The following is a 17423-nucleotide window of genomic DNA, read 5'->3' as shown; positions in this document are numbered from 1 at the left end:
AAAAACAGACTGGTAAGGATGAGGAATTCCCATAGAGGTACTCCAGCTACTGGCACTGAAGAGGGAAAAGAGGCAGTTAAGTAAATGTATCTTTACAAAAAAAAAAAAGTGTTCCATTGAAAACCAGTTTAAAGAAAACCTGTAATCAAAGAAAATTACTCTTGATGATGTTTACTTTGGGAGGAGGAAGCCTCTGGATCCTAACAAGACTTTCCCGATCTTCTCCGTCCCTCCGTTCAAGTGCCAGGGTCCCCCGAAGTGCGGTGAGGTAAAGATTTACCATCCTGCGCAGGTGCACTAGCCGCTCTTCATTCGGGTTAAGGTGGAAATAGCTGAACCCAGTTGATCTGCTCTACTGCACAGGCGTGAGTCCTTTTGCGCCTGCGTAGTAGAGCAGATACAATCGGGCTCAGTTATTTCTGCCTATCCCGAACAAAGAAATGCGGCTCTTTGTTCGGGATAGGCAGAAATAACTGAGCCTGATCGTATCTGCTCTACTACGCAGGCGCAAAAGGACTCACGCCTGCGCAGTAGAGCAGAGCAACTGGGTTCAGCTATACTGCCCCTGTTCTGGAACCCGGAGAGGTAAATAAATCAAGCTTTGTTAAGCTAGTCGGGAAGGGGGGGGGAGGGAGGTGGAGATTCGGGGGAGCCAGTGCTGGATTCCCTTAAGCTATGGGGGAGGGGGAGGCCTCGTTGAGACCCTGAGGCTTCCCCCTCCCAAGGTAAGTATCCTTTTACTCCTCATCAGATAACTCCTTCCTTACCTGTCTTTTTGCTACAGAAGGAACTATATAGATGATCAGTGAACTGCACAGTTTTTTGCAATTAGTATGCACATTAAAATTATGCAGTTGCTATTTCAATCTTTTGTACAAATTGCAACCAGATTCGACTCTACTGTGAAAATCTAGCTCATTGATCCGTTCTATCCCACTATGGGTGTATTCACTAAACTGCACTAATCAGAATAATGTGCGGAAAGTGTTACAAATGATGAGTAGAGCAGAACGTAATACATTACACACGCTGCATTACACTCTACTGCTGCAGTCTAGTGAATATACCCCTGTGTGTAGCCGTGTAATGAAAGGATACCCGGGCTGAACAGTAGAGGTGAAACTGAAGCCAAACATCGGTGTCAGCATGCGTGCCGAGCCTTGCCCATGAGTCTGATCTCTCCTGAGGTGCTCTGTCTCTCTCTGGTAGCGGCTGTGACTTCAGTAAGTCGCTGACCTCTGACCTGGAAGTAAAAGCTCTGCACAAGTGCTGTATGGCAGTTCCAGCCTCCGTGTCCCTCTCGCCCTTCTCCTGCGATATCCTTTCCTGCAGGGTGCACATCTCCTCACATGATCTGTGGTATGTGACGTGCTTGCACTGATATCGCGGGAGAAAGGTGAAAGCGGACATAGGGGTTAACAATGACATGCTGCGCATGGGCAAAGGTAGTGCCTCCAGGTCAGATGTTGGTGACTTTCTAATGTCACACCTGCTACCAAAGCGAAATGGAGCCTCTCAGAATCCTGCATCAGCTCTGAATCTTATGCCTCTCATTGACCATCCCTAGTCATGGGTTTCCCAGGAAGGGGAGCTGGGATTTTGTGTCTTGTGATTGAGCTGTAATGTTTCCCCATTACTTGGCGCTGTGGTTTTTGAGCTGCTTATAGGTGGAGCAGTGTGACTGTGCCATGTGTGATTGTGCTGATGGTTTCCCCAGTAGATGGAGCTGTGTCTTTGTGTTGCCCGTTTCTCCAGCAGGTGGCGCTGTAATATTCTCCCATTTTCTTAGCAGGCGGTGCTGTAATATTGTGCCATTTCCCCAGCCAGTGGTGCTGCAATATGCCATTTATCCAGCAGGTGGGGCTGTAGTATTATTTCCCCAGCAGGCGGTGCTGTAATATTGTGCCATTTCCTCAGCCAGTGGCGCTGCAATATGCCAATTATCCAGCAGGTGGAGCTGTAATATTTCCCCAGCAGGTGGGGCTGTACTATTGTTATTTCCCTAACAGGTGGCGCTTTATTTGCCATTTCCCCAACACATGGAGCTGTTATATTGTTTCCCCACATCCACTTGTTAGGCTAAACTTACAGAGCAGCATGTTGATTTCACTTATGATAAGTCAATCAAGTCTTCACTGACTTCTTCTGCTCCACAAATTCCTTTCATTGTGTTCCTATAATGGACCTCTTTACTAATGAGGAACTCATGGTATGCATGCTACATTGTTTCTTGCTGTGACCATGGTGGACTTCATTCTACTGTGAACACACTTGTTCCCTGCCTAGGTTGCTGCATCCTGTCCACTCACTAGAGAACATCACACAGAATCAAGTTTCCCAGATCGTCCTAGACACATCTGCTGCTGCCAGGGACCCTCTTCCTTTCTTGCAGCCGCGCTCCCTCCTATGTATGATCATGGTCGTATTGCCTCTGTGCAAGTACGGTCCACGCATGTGTGGTAGCACAAAACCATTTGTACATGGGCAGCTTTGTGCCACTGCGCGGGCGCAGGCTGTACTTGCACACATGCAGTATGTTGTTCATGAATGGGTGCATGGCCAATAAAGCTTATTCAAGAAGTCTTTGAGACTAGAGACCAGTGGCATCACTGAGAATACAGCCTATTCATTCATTCGAGACCAGTGTTGTCACTGAGAAAGTATTGTGTCCCTACACTAGAGGTCCAGCGACCTCACTAAGGGCCGGTTAACACTTGTTTTAAAAACGTATCTGTGGCTCTGTTTTGGGGTCCGGATCAAAACCGGAGCCATTGATCACAATATCAAAAATAGAGGCTTTCTTGACCTTGTTCAAAAACGGATCCGCGGGCAATCTGGGGATCCATGCTGAAAAACTGAACGCAGGGTCTGGATTTGCAGGGTTTTCATGGATCCCGATCGCTCCCAGATACACGGAGGGGTAGTGAAGGGCAGTGCAAAAACAGATCTCCCTCTACACAGGCTATTCTTTCATACAGAAATGGAGGGAGATCCACATTGCTTACTGCCTGCTCCTACACTTCACGTCACCCCAATAGGTGTCCCCCAGGTAGCCTGAGGGAATAGCAGCCAGGGGGGGAGTGGACACAGCGGCAGGGAGAGGGCCGGTCCCCCTCCCCCTCACTTGGAACCCCCCGTCCCCGCTCCCCCTCCAGCTATGGGCGGCAAAAGTAAAGAGCGAGCAAGAGGGGAAGTAAATTACCTTTCTTCCTCTGCTCGCCGCGTGACTTCCGGCAATGCCGCCCACTAGAGGGCAGCATTGCAGGAAGTCACAGTGAGCAGAGGAAGTAAGGTGCTTCCCCGCTCGCTCGCTCGCTTATTTTACTTTTGCCGCACATGGCTAGAGGGGAGTGGGGACCTGGCTGCTACCATCTCTGCCATCGGTTTTGGGGGGTTCTAAAAACTGGAATCCGGATTACATTCTGCAACCGGGTCTAGTGTTGACCGACTCTTAGGAAGCAGCTTATTCGTTCTGTTAGAGACCAGTGACATCATTGAGATAGCAGCCTATCCATTCTATAGAGATAAATAACATCACTGATCCTGCAGCCTCTCTGTTTAATAGACACCAGCAGCATCACCGATTTATGTAGTCTGCCAATTCACTAACTGAGGCTGCAGCCTATCCATTCACTGCAGACAATTTGCATATGCACTCACTGTTCTAAAGTGTTGCATTATGGGGATAACTTCTAGCTCATGTGAAGCTGAATACTAGGAGCACGTTCAATTTTAGAGTAAACCAGTATGTTGTAAAAGAGCAAACATGACACACTTGCCTCGGTAGAGGAAAGCCTCTGGATCCACCAGGGACTTATCTTGTCCTACTTCAGACCACCAATCCAATGATGGGACCCTCAGGAAGTTCACAGCTGCGCTCCCTGAGTCTGGGGACAAGCCTGGCCACACTGCACAAGGCACCGCTTGGGCTCTGCGGAAAAGGCCAAGCATGATCAGCTCCGTGCTACTGGACAATAGAGAGGCTTCCTGCTCAATGCAGCCGCACTCGTTCACTAATCAGAGCGCGGCTGTGCACTCCCCCCGACACAAGTCTTGTCAATGAGGTTCCAGGTCTAAGCACTGGATCGGTTGTGGTGGGCGGATGGTGTAAGCTTCTGGATTATCTAGAGGCTTCTCTCTACTGTGGTAAGGCTTGGTTCTCCCATAAAAAGGTGTCCTCTCAGGTTTTGACAGTTAGCATCAGTTTTGCATGTGTTTCTATGGCTGTGTTCACACATAAAAGGTGTACATTTTTTGGCCTGGTTAGAAAACTGGCAGGGCTGGAGTGGAAATGTGCAGATTTATGTGTGAACACAGCCTTAGCACCCATTTGGGACACTTTTTTCCCCTTCAGGTTCATGTTGATAAATGCAAAAAAAAATTTTTTTTAAAGCAAAATTGTATTAGCATTATTATTTTACAGTGCTGTTTTTGCTTGTTATCCAATTACTCTGTATGTCTATGTCCTTTAAGGCAATGTCTAACTCTCTCCTGTTCTTTCAGCTGACCTCTGAAAAAATTGGGACAGAAAATTCCAACCGTTACAAAACTTCCCGCAGGGACCACTTCCTCCTCGCGTCGCGCCATCATCCCCTCCTTCCCTTCCTCGCTCCCTGTCCTTCCTCACAGGTCTACACATTGCACTTTTTATTTTGCTCCAGTCCGAAGACCCTTCTACATAACGGGGAGCTTTTGCGGGATGGGGGGGAGGGGGCGTGCCAGGGTGGGGGCGGGGATTCTCGGGGTGGGGGGGGAAGGCTTTTTAGGGTGGGGAGGGGAGAAATAGTCTGATAGGAGAGGGTGGAGGGGGTTAATATTTAAGCTATGTAGTTTTCAGTGTATAGAGGCAGAGTTTCTGTGGTGTTACAAGAAAGGTTACTGGAAAATACAGCAAAGCTCTCCCCGCCCACCAGTGATACCTCAACTATGGCGTTAGACGGCAGAATCATCCTCTGACGACTTCTGTAACTCGAGGAGTTCTAGCTTTGGTCCCGCCCACCTTGGGGTGTACAGTCTCCTTTCGTTGCATGTTTCATATACACAGTAACGGGGTTGGGGGACCCTGGGTGATGGGAGGGGATGAAGGGGAAAGCTATGAACCCTGATCTACAGAGATCTCACCGCTAGTGTATCCATGGTATGCAAACAACCATTAAAATTTAACCTGTTAGGGTTGCCAGCCTTTGTGAAGTGTTGTTGCTCTTAAATGGCCGCCACCACTGGGGTGTCTGTGAGCAATTTTCTGATACTCCCAATCAGGGATGCTCAATGAGATGCAAATAATTTCAAGTTGATGCATGATTATGCAAATATATGCAGCTTGACGATGGACCAATTAGATTTTACCTCAGCAGGATTCTTTTTCAAGCTACATAAATTTGCATAATGCTACAACCACTCAAAATGATTTGCATCTCATGGACCATCCCTACTCCTGATCCTGTTGTGTGCTCAGGTCCTGGCCTTTTTGTTGCCATCCACGCCACGGACCAGTGAGTTCGTTGGACAGCAGGCAATAGGGGAGCGCAGAGAAAGGTGCAGAGCCTCTGTTTAGTGTGGGGGTGACTGCAGAGGCCTCCCGGGGTACACAGGGAAACATAAAGTACTCACAGGCACCTTGTGGTACACTAGTGACGGCTACTGTGACATTTCATCTCTAGAGGCTGCTGCTTGCAGACTGGCGTTCCAGTTCCCGGGTAAGGCAATGTGGAGCCTGTACAGATGTGATGCAGTCAAGTTATCTACTTGTACTCATCTGAGCATAAAGCTGCTTAGAAAATGCTGCCAGCCTTGACCGGTCCATCTGCCCTCCAGCGTCTGTAAGATGCCGCAAAATCACTTTTGGGTGGGGTGACCCTTTAATATCTGTAGACGGAGCCATTTTTTAATTTACAGTATTGAAGCTAATCTGTGACTAGTAACAGGTCGCCCAGAGTGGGCCGATTGATGCTACAGGAAGAGCCGACCTTTGCATGTGACTCCAGAGGAAGCCGCAGACAGGGGACATGTGGGTGGGGCTCTGGAGGAGGTTGTAAATGTGGGATTGGTGGGTGGGACTCCGGAGCAGCTGCAGAAGTGAGATTTGCAGGCAGGGCTCTGGAGTAGACGGCAGGGGTGGGATTGATGGGTGGGGCTCTGAAGGAAGCTGCAGTCATTACATTTGAGGGCTGGGCTCCAGAGGAAGCTCTAGATATTGGTTTTGTGGGTGGGACAGTGAGCTGTACTCAGTAGGGTTGTAGTATAACATTTTTTTTTGTTTCACAATGTTTAATAATATTATAATAATTGTAAAAGTTAATAAAGGAGAATGTGTTCTGTTGTTTAGTGTTTTGTGTTTTAGCCCTTACTGGCGCCGGTGGAAATTCTCACAGGTTCTCTTGAAAGCACAAAGGAATGAGCGGAGTCAGGCACACAGAGCACCTTTTTATTTATTTTTTTAAATATTCTTTGTTTTCTGTCCTTCCAATTACACATATAGACATAGCACCTTTCATTCTTATACAAAAATGAGCTTGAATTTCCATTTTTAAATCAAATCGCCATTGACCTAAAACTGAGCCACTCAAGACGTATGCAGTATTTTCTTGGTCCCTTTTTGTCATGTCTTCCACCTGGGGAATTTTCCTACAGCAACCCCCCACTTGTCAGCTGCCACATGGTCTTAGACTCAGTCTATGGCATACTTGTCAAACTCTAGCTCTTGGGTCAAATTTGGCCCCCAAGTGGTTTCCCCACTTTGCATTAAGTCCTAGAACACCAGGGAAGCCAAACACCAGGGCACTGTATAGGGGAGGGAGGAGGACCACTAGACACTGGGCAACTGTATAGGGCAGGGCTTTTCAATGTTTTCACTCATTGTACCACTTTTATCACCTGAAAAATTTGAAGTACCACCAGTGTGCCAGCATTATAGATCTGACCAGATCAGGCTCGGCTGTTTCCAGAGGAGCCCGAGCGGAGAGCCGCTACTGCGCATACACTCACACCAACAAGGATATCTTCGAGAGGTTCCAGTGCTGGATCCCCTCTACTGAGGAGGAAGGGGGAAGCCTCTTTAGGATCAAGAGGCTTCCTCCTCCCGGGGCACTTTTTTCTTACAGGTACACTTTAAGAAAGGGGGGGGGGAGCATATGGTAGGGGAATAGCAGGAGGCATTGGTGGGGAGGCAGAGGAGCGATTGAGGGGTAGCCAAACTTTGTGGAGGCAGGATGGGACCAGGACAAGCAGCAGGCAGGCAAATAAGTAGCAGACAAACTTGGAATGTACCACCTGGCCAACAGCAAAGTACCACTGGTGCTACGCGTACCACAGGTTGAAAAGCCCTGGTATAGGGGATTGAGTGGAGCCATTAGACACCTGGGAACTTTTAAAAGGGAGGAAGGTGGCCAGTAAACATTGAGGTTGGCCTTCAACTAGGTCCCAGTGTTAAGTTTTGGCCCACTTAGTATTTGAGTTTGACACCCCTGGCCTATGGGAATTTGGAATCCCAAAGTTGGGGACACACTACAAGGGGATCCAACAGAACTGCAACAACATTGAGAGGGGGGTCCATATTTGGGGTTGCTACATATTTGGTTACGCTGGCACTGGGTTACACTCTGGGGTGCTAGACGTTTTGGACATACTTCAAAGCATTATAGAAAGCTACAGCAGAGGACGGGAGGACCAGATCTGGAGGGGGTTAATATTCCTGGATTTTGCCTCACTTAATATGCGTCATGTGGCACTGCCCACTATTGGCCAAACCTACTTTTTAATCAATCAGTTAAGGTTGGTTCACACGGATGTCTACATGGCAGAAAACGATGGCCACAGTGTTCATTGTTCAAGCATTGTCCATTCAAGAGAATGGAGAGCTGCCAGCACAATCATTTACTGTCTGCACAAATGCTTTGCTCGATCTTGTCCTTAGCTGTCATCTTGCTAATGACCAGGATGTGCTAACCATGGTGCTTCTGTAGCTCCTGTGGGGTCAAAGCAATGCATATCCCGAACTCCGCCAAAATGCTTTTCTGCTCCTTACCCAAAAACCATTCAACTAAGATACCGGGAAATGGTTATAAACCAGTCCTTACAGCTTGACCCCAGTCAGCCAAAATGCTGAAACACCCTTGCCTACCAGTTATATGGCCTGATGTTCCCTTCTGGCACAGCAGAGAGGCGAGAGCAGCTTCCTGCCTTCCAGGGATCCATTCAGATATGGCCTGCTACCAGCATTGTAGAGAGTTGAGAGCTTTGCTTATTTCAGCACTGTGGATAGCTGCAGCCTGCTACCCAGGAATGGGACCAGATCTTTGCTGTTGGCACTTTTCAAATGGGAGAGCATCTTCTGGTCTTGATCCACCCACATCTTCTCTGCTACCAGTACTAGGGAGAGCAGCTTCCTGCCTAGCAGAGATCCACCCAGATCTTCTCTGCTACCAGTACTGTGGAGAGCAGCTTCCTGCCTAGCAGGGATCCACCCAGATCTTCTCTGCTACCAGTACTAGGGAGAGCAGCTTCCTGCCTAGCAGAGATCCGCCCAGATCTTCTCTGCTACCAGTACTGTGGAGAGCAGCTTTCTGCCTAGCAGGGATCCACCAGATCTTCTCTGCTACCAGTACTAGGGAGAGCAGCTGCCTGCCTAGCAGAGATCCACCCAGATCTTCTCTGCTACCAGTACTATGGAGAGTAGCTTCCTGCCTAGCAGGGATCCACCCAGATCTTCTCTGCTACCAGTACTGTGGAGAGCAGCTTCCTGCACACCAAGCATCCACCTTCCAAGGATCATCTAAGAGAAAATAAGTCCAATTACAATAGCTCAAGCTGCAGCAATTCGACACCTTCCAGGGATCTGGCAGGGTCTCTCCAGTCAAGACTGACATTTCAGTTGTAGTCTTCTGCTGACGGTTGCATCAAATTGCTTCAGATCTTTTGGATTTGATGGTGAAATGATCATTCATCAGTCATTTTAAACGATTCTGCCTTGTGGTGTGTTAATGTTAGTTAGCTAGACTGTCACTGAGGTTAGCGTGATAACTGCTAGCTTAGAAATCACTCAGAGCTGAAGCATAGTCTAGAGCAGTGGTCCTCAAACTAAGGCCCGTGGGCCAAACGTTGGCCCCCTGTGCAGGCTTTTGCAGGCCATTGGGTGACATTATGGCTCACATATGACTTGCTATGTTAGGGTCACGATATGTATTGGGGGGGGGGGATACTATCTGCTCTAGTTAAATGGGAGACATGAGGGCTGTCAAATGCTCAATGTTATGCTTTTCTACATCATTTTATGTATACTCCGGCCCCCTAGTAGTCTGAAGTATGTTGACCCGGCCCTTGACGGAAAAAGTTTGGGGACCTCTGTTCTAGAGCATAGAAACGTTCTATAATGACCTGATAAATGAGAATATTCACATAAATATCTACAGGGGGAAAAAGATGCCATGTTTTCTTTTTGAACCCTTGAACTCCTGTTACAAACCTGTACATCTCCCAGCAGTCACCCTGTTTCACTCCACTACTCCTCCAGACTAATAGTGTCTGTACACATACTCGTGTCTTGCTTTATACAGAAGGTGGCACCATACAAATCAATAATGATAATACATCTATGCAGAATTGGCTGACTACTTCTTTGCTAACTCCATTTGATGAACTTCAGTCTGACTTATGTCTGAATGCTTCACTGAGACAGCTCTTAGTATAGCCATCAGTATCAAAAGGAGCTATGTCCAAAGGCATTACGCGATACTCCTGCTTATCTGTCTTCTGCATGTGACACTGCAGAGCACTCTGCTCCTCTGCACACTCATCCTTAAAATGGACCTGTTACTCTTGCACAGGACAGAAGGAAAACAGAGAAATGCACTCTGTATGTATTTACAGAGTTTAGCCTGTCTAATTTCCCCTCATTTGTGTCTAATCACAAGATGTAATTACATCTCTGCCCTGTGTCACATGACTGCCATGGCAGGTAAGCTCATTTGAAAGCCCAGGCTGTTAAAGGGGTTCTGTGGACTGTTTAAAGAGATACTGAAGTGAAAAAAAATATATAGTGAATTGGTTGTGTACTATGAATAATTACTAGAAGATTAGCAGCAAAGAAAATATTCTCATATTTTTATTTTCAGGTATATAGTGTTTTTTCTAACATTGCATCATTCTATAATATGAGCAGATTACACAACACTCAGCATTCAAAATGATTCTTTCAGAGCAGTCTGTGAACTAATGACCTCTCCTCTGCCAGAGGAAAAGTAAATAGTCCAGGAACAGTTGAGATAATAAAAGTCAGAAAACAGCCCTCTCCACGACTTTGAAAGCCGTAGAGCTTAATGGCTTTTTTGCATAGAAATAACAACTGGAGTTTCTTAACTCTTCGTTTACTGGAAACAATTAGACTGATGTATCTGATCTTAATGTTTTATTTCTTAGCTGTACTACACATACAAATCATATATTTTTTTTTTCACTTCAGTGTCTCTTTAAATAAACAAAAACACTTACCAGGGGCTTCTATCAGCCCCCTGCAGCTGTAATGTCCCGCGCTGTCCTTCTCCAATGCTCTGTTCCCCGCTGCCAGTCCCAGTGTAATATTAGTCTAACAAGATGAATAATGCTCGCTGCCGCATGTGTCATTGGGAGTTTACTGCGCAGGCACAGTACGAAGTTTTCTTGTATTGCGCCTGCGCAGTAAGCTCCCGATGACACACATGGGAGCGAGCAAGCGCGCAGCCGCAGTCTAATTAGACCGGGTACGGTGGCGGGGAACAGAGGCTCGGAGGACGGCATGGGACATGACAGCTGCAGGGGGCCGATAGAAGCCCCAGGTAAGTTTCCATTTTTGTTTATTTAAACAGTCCAGAGAACTACTTTAACCACTTGCTGACCGCGCACTCATAACGCGCGTCGGCAAAGTGGCAGCTGCAGGACCAGCGACGCAGTTCTGCGTCGCCGGCTGCAGGCTAATTAATCGGGAAGCAGCCGCTCGCGCGAGCGGCTGCTTCCTGTCAATTCACGGCGGGGGGCTCCAGCTGGCAGGCTAAATGTAAACACAAGCGGAAATAATCCGCTTTGTTTACATTCGTACAACGCTGCTAACAGTAGCAGCGTTGTACCAGATCAGCGATCCCCTGCCAATCAACGGCTGGGGATCGCTGTCACATGACAGACAGGAGCCTGTTAGAGGCTGCACAGGACAGATCCGTTCCTGTGCAGCCTCTGATCTCCGGGGGGAAGGGAGGTAGGAGAGGGAGGGGGGCTTTGAGGTGCCCCCCCGGAAACCTCAGGCAGGCAGGAGCGATCAGACCCCCCCTGCACATCATCCCCATAGGGGGGAAAAAGGGGGGCGATCTGGTCGCTCTGCCTGCTACCTGATCTGTGCTGGGGGCTGCTGAGCCCACCCAGCACAGATCACAGAATACAGCGCTGGTCCTTAAGGGGGGGGGGGGGGGGGTAAAGCGTGGGTCCTCAAGTGGTTAACAATATGTCTGCTTCCATGAATCAGGAAGTAGAAAACAGTGCAGATTTAGTTTAGATTTGTATCAGCTGTAACAAAGAAATGTTTTTGTTTAAAAGTTATTATGCTGTTGCGCATCTTTTAGAGCAGAGGGGAGTTCTGAGTTCAGGTGCCCTTTAACTTCTTGCCGACTGCTCCACGCCGTTTGGTGTGAACGCGGCGGCAGCCCCAGGACTGCTCCACGCTGATTGGCATGAACGGCCTTCTAGCAGGAGAGTGCGCGCTCCGCCTTCATTCTCCCAGCGGCGATCGACGCCGTCTAATATACCTGTACAGTGCAGCGATCTAAGGCAGCGCTGTACTGGGGGCACAGAAGCGATCGGTAGTGATAGACTGACTGGGGGGGGGGGGGGGGGGAGGGAGGGAAAATTATTTTAAAAAAAAATTCATTTTTTAATTAAAAAATAATAAAAAGATTTGTAAAAAAAATAAACATTGGGGGAGCGATCAGACCCCACCACCAGAGAGCTCTGTGGTGGGGAGAAAAGGGGGGGGGGGGGTGGAATCACTTGTGTGTGTGTGCTAAGTTGTGCAGCCCTGCAGCGAGGCCTTAAATCCACAGAGGCCCAATTTATGAAAAATGGCCTGGTCTTTAGGAGGATTTAACACCGCGGTCCTAAAGTGGTTAAATCAATCCTGAAGTGAATATTAAAAAATGGAATGTTTGATAGGTCAGGAGAGTCCACTGGTTTCTGGAATCGTCTTACAGCCCACCCTGCCAGTGCTGGATGCCCCCATGCCTACCTGACCCAGCGTGTTGAATAGCTTTCTTCTGGCTGCTAGCATATCCTCCTTTTGCACAGAGACTGGGCATGCACGAGAAAATAACCCGCGCACAAGCACTTTCTTCTACTGGGCGTGCCTTGACCATTCTTGCTCATGGTCAGAGCAGATGCACTCAGGCAGAAGAGAAAGAGGGAACTGGCACTGGAATGGTGAGCTGTAAACTATCCAGAGAATCCCACTACTAAGGTTTTTGTTTTTCTTCAGGATTATTTTAAAGTGTACCTGAGACAAAAGCAAAAGAATTTATACTTACCTGGGCCTTCCTCCAGCTCCATGTAGTCCTTTTGCTCCCTTGCCGTCCTCTCGGTCCCCTCCGTTGCGCAGCTGTCAGTCCTGGTAAAGTCCCAGAATAAACCACTCAGGGACTACTGCACACCACCCGATTGTGTTCGCAATTTTTAAGATGAAAGTGCGCATGGCCAGGAACGCACAAGCACAGTGGCCTGCATCCCGACTGTATCAGACTCCACAGCGGTAGAATGGAGGGGACCGACAGACACAGAGAGCTAATGGTCTACAGGGGGCTGGAGCTGGAGGAAGTGCCAGGTGTGTATAAATCCTTGTGCTATCTAAGTATCCAGAAGGGCCTTGCTCTTAGATTTACACCTCTACGGAAGGGTTTAAGATATGTACCCACCGGAAGATGGATCGGGGATCAGCGGCGACAATCCATCCACCTTCCGCAATCGCATACCGTGAAAATAGACGAGTGGTGAAACAATCATGGTAATTTGCACAGAAGCCAATGGGGATCTGAATGATTGCTCGGTCAGTAATCCTTCATGACGTCACAAAAATTGCGGGGACATGGACCTTAAGGGCTTGTTCACACCTAGGGCGTTTTCACTATTTAAGCGCCAGCGATTTGCAAAATCGCCCTGAAAGAGCTTGTGCAATGATTCCCTATGAGAGAGTTCACATCTGAGCGGTTCGTTTCTGATCCTCAGCAAAGCGCAGCCTGTACCATTTTTAGGGTGATTTTGCTAGAGTGGAAGGTATAGGAAAAGCGCAAAACGCTCACAAAATTGCTTTGTGGGGCGATTGCCTTCGCGCTTTGATGAATAAATACATTGTATTTATTCATTTCCGGGTCAAAGAGTTCACTTCCTGACGTGTGTCAGAAAATGAAAAAAATAGCTCAGCAAAAGCGCTTTGAAAAAGTCTTTACACAAAATCGAAGCGTGCAGGTAATTGCCGGGAGGAGAAAAAAAATGCAAAAAATTGGTCAGCTGCTCCCACTTAGGAGCCTTGCTTTTGGTGTATATGCAGAGCTTCTGTTTGGGTTCAAGGTGCGTTTGCAGTTTCTGGGGGGGCTCAGCGCACCTCTGATTGTAGGCCATTCGGAGGCGGCCTGGTGATGTGCTGATCCACCTTTTACGCAATTTTCAAAAAATTGAAAATCGCTGGCATCAGCGATTTTGATTTTTTTTATGTGAACAAAGCTTTATGCTACGTACACACATGCGACAACGATCGTTCGTTGAGAACGACGAACGAACTTTTAATTGATGAAAGAACGACCTAAGTAAAGTTAGTTTTAAAAGGTGTGTAACGATCTGATCGTTAGAACGAACGTTACATCACGTAAAGCAATTATTGCGCCTGCGCATAAAAATGAGAAGTTTCATGGAGAAATTGTGAAATGCGCATGTCAAGCCTAGTACGAACGATCGTTTCCAACGATGTACTACTTTTGCAAACGATCGTCGTTGGTTAAAATCCGCCGAGACAGAACTTTCTTTTGTAGCGATTTGGCTCGTTCGTCGTTTGCCTTAATAGTCTTAATAGTCGGTGGTTCGTTTTTTGTAACGATCGTCGTTGGTAAAGATCGGGGAACGATTGTTACAAACGACTATAGTCGCATGTGTGTACGCACCTCTTCACTGCCCCCTCTGAATTTCAGGTCCTTTGGGATGGCAAACATAGACTGTGCCCTATTCTGAATTACTGTACTTTTCAATTACTGACCAGTAATCTTTATGAAAAGTGGGTTTATTTACAAAGAAGGAAATCTAAAATGTAAGTTGGAGGAAGAATCTGGTGGGGAGCTTAGAGGGAGAGGAAAGAAGACTATACTCTATCATACTACGCTCCTTTTTGTAATTGCACACAACCAGGGCTGGATTTGTACTGTTTACCAGCCAAGGCCACTATCACCAGCCTCCCCCTGACAAACAGCAAACCTCCCACCATAGACACACTTTTATTGGTCCCAGTAATCAATGTACTTCAAGCTGCTTATTAACCATGCAGTTTTACTAACCGATCAACCTTCTGATTGGACAGCGTTGATGGTGCCAATCGACTTCAAAAGACCAATTTATCAATTGTTTTATTGATCTGTTTTGTGGATCGATTACATCTAAAATGATCGAAATGGTTAGAATTTTTATTCAATTTTTGGGCCAAACTGATGCTTTTCACTGTAATAGGTTGGAGCTGGGTGGAGGGCGGAGTTCGACTCGAACTGACGGTGATGATGAGTGACAGCTCAGGTCACAGACAATAAGCTGCCCACGTTTGCTGCCCCTTCATCCCCAAGTCCCACACACTTGCCTGACTGCTGCAGTTCACATGCTTGGCAGCTTTACTGCATGGGTGTGCCAGACTGCAGCCCGCCCCTTGCTTGCTGGTGCCCTAGGCCAGGACTTTGTGGCCTTGCCTGAAATCCAGCCATGCACACAACACATGCTCTGGCAAGCCATATAACAATTTCAGTACCAGGCTCCTATTATATCTTTTTTTCCAAGAGCAGGTGTGACTCCAGCCTCCATCCAGCACATTGCCAGCATAGTCCTTTGATGTTAGATCCTGGGGCCATCTCCTATGAGACCAGCCTCTCTTGCTATACTGGATTGGTGGTGCTTTCAAGCACAGGCATAATTTTTCTTAGAAGATAGTAGCCTTTGATGTTAGACCCTGGGTGGTTCTTCCATGTGCTTGGATAGTTCATCTGACAATGGATGCGAGTTTGCCCAGCCTTGAGGGGCTTACTGTATGTTTTAATTTGTTTCGGAGCGGTTTGTTTGGCATAATGAATTACCATGCTTTCCTGAAAATAAGACACTGTTTTATATGAATTTTTCCCCAAAAGATGTGCTAGGGCTTATTTTCGGGGAGGGCATATAATTTGAGGAGTAGACGCTATTTTAGTGTATGGAAAGGTTGCAGTCTCTTACCACACCTCCCTTGTGGCTGTGCCCTCTATTCACCTATAACGGCTCTGGTGTGTGCAATGATAAAAAATGTCCCTGGGGGGTACTCACCTCGGGAGGGAGAAGCCTCTGGATCTTATCAAGGCTTCCCCTGTCCTCCTCCGCCCCTATGCGGCAGCGATAAAGCTCCCCGAACGGCAGTGATGTAAAGATTTACCTTCCCGGCTCCAGCGCAGGCGCAGTAGCAGCTCTCTGCTCGGAAATAGGCGATCCCAGTCGGGTCGCGTCTGCGCAATAGAGTGGACCCAACTGAGATCAGCTATTTTCGAGTGGAGAGCCACAACAGCGCCCCCGCTGGAACAGGGAAAGGTAAATATTGCACAGCCTGACAAATTGTCAGCTGTGCATTCAGTGGGCTGCAGCAAGACCACCGTGGGACAGAGAAGGATGGTGGAAGCCTCGATAGGATCCAGAAGCTTCCCCTTCCTGAGTTGAGTACCACCCAGGGGAACTTTTTTTCATTACAGTCTCAATAAGATGGTCAGTGTCCTTTGACCTGCCCGCACACTTGCTGGATCCTGGGTCAGATCTGTGACCGTGCTTCCTTCTCGTCATAATCAATGTGAGCGCGGTGATGCGTCCCCGGCGCACATTAATTATGATAAGAGGGCAACACGGTCAGGGAGCCGTTCCAGAATACAGCAAGTGTGTGGGCGGGTCAAAGGACACCCACCATCTTAAGAAGGATACTGGAGCCACTCTAGGTGAATGGTGGGGGACGCAGCCACAAGGGAGGTGCAGTAAGAGACTGCACACCTACATACACTAACAGCATCCAATTTAGCTAGGGCTTATTTTCGGGGGAGGTCTTATTTTAAGGGAAACGCTGTAGTTCTGTCCAGGTTCAGTGAGGAGAGCTGATTTACACCAGTGTCCAGCCAGTGCATGAATGCAAGTCTGAAGTATAATACCGTAGATGAATGTCATCGTTTCCAGCAGTCTCTGCTTGGACCCTTTATTTTCTCCATCTAGACATGCAGTCTTAAGCTATGTACAAACGCTCGATAACTGTCGTCCGAAAACGACTAATCCCCATCGCTCGATGTCTACCAATGATAAGATGCATTTAAGGTCAATGAAGGCATGATTATGGACTACCAATTATCATTAGGCATTCATCATTCGTTTCCCAGTGATTTTTAATCAAGCATATGGACGAGGCTTTAGGGTGCATACACAAATCCAATTTTGATTGGCCAATCACTTAAAAATGTTACCACTTCCATTTAGTATGTGAGTCAACAGATATTGGATGCTATGAGCATATGGTGTAGGTAAACCCTCATACTACATGGAAAAAATGATGGTAAGGTGGGTCAGTGAGTGGCTAATCATAAGTGAAAGTGTGTACCATGATTTAGACTGTGTGCACACGTCCAATTTTGATTGGGTAATCTTACCACTTCCATGTAGCCTGAAGAAAAAAAACAGATTTTGAATGCTATGAGCAGATTGTGTAGGTCGCTCTGGTATTATGTGGAGGTGGTAATACTGGCCAATCAGAATCGAACGTGTGTACAAACTTTTGGTTTTCCTTGGCTGGAACAACTGCTTCTGATCGCCTGGAAGTTTAAAGGCTGTATAGGTGTCCCTCCGCCATCGCCGGCCTCTCCTGAAATGCCCTGTCGGGTCAGATAGCCCTACTTGCAGGGGTGTAACTAGGGGGAAGCGGCCCCATACGGTGGCAGGGGGCCCAGAGGTGTGTCCGGCCCCCAACTACTAACCTTCCCTTTTTCTGATACTCCAGATCAGGTGTTTTTGTGGCTACACACGTTATGGGTGTAGAGATTAGAGATGGCCTGAATGGTTCGCATGCGAAGTTCGCGATCAAATGCGAACTTTATGGCGGTTCGACCTACCCCCTATACTACATCATTAGGGTCAACTTTGACCCTCTACATCACAGTCAGCAGGCACAGGGTAGC

The 17423-nt window shown here is 47.6% G+C and overlaps 1 protein-coding gene across 2 annotated transcripts in view; it reads left to right on the top strand.

Moving 5' to 3' along the window:
• The window catches only part of MLF2 (myeloid leukemia factor 2), a 49265-nt gene extending 44556 nt beyond the window's left edge, over window positions 1-4709 (top strand). For both annotated transcript variants that reach the window (XM_068255222.1, XM_068255221.1), the window contains exon 9: window positions 4504-4709. The gene's annotated coding sequence lies outside the window, so the exon portion shown is untranslated. The remainder of the gene's footprint in view (window positions 1-4503) is intronic.
• The last annotated feature ends 12714 nt before the right edge of the window (window positions 4710-17423 follow it).

This window comes from Hyperolius riggenbachi, chromosome 10 (genome assembly GCF_040937935.1).
Source record: "Hyperolius riggenbachi isolate aHypRig1 chromosome 10, aHypRig1.pri, whole genome shotgun sequence".
NCBI classification, from domain to species: Eukaryota; Metazoa; Chordata; class Amphibia; order Anura; family Hyperoliidae; genus Hyperolius; species Hyperolius riggenbachi.
The sequence above is the reverse complement of the archived record's forward strand: the minus strand, read 5'-3'. Positions and strand labels throughout refer to the sequence as shown.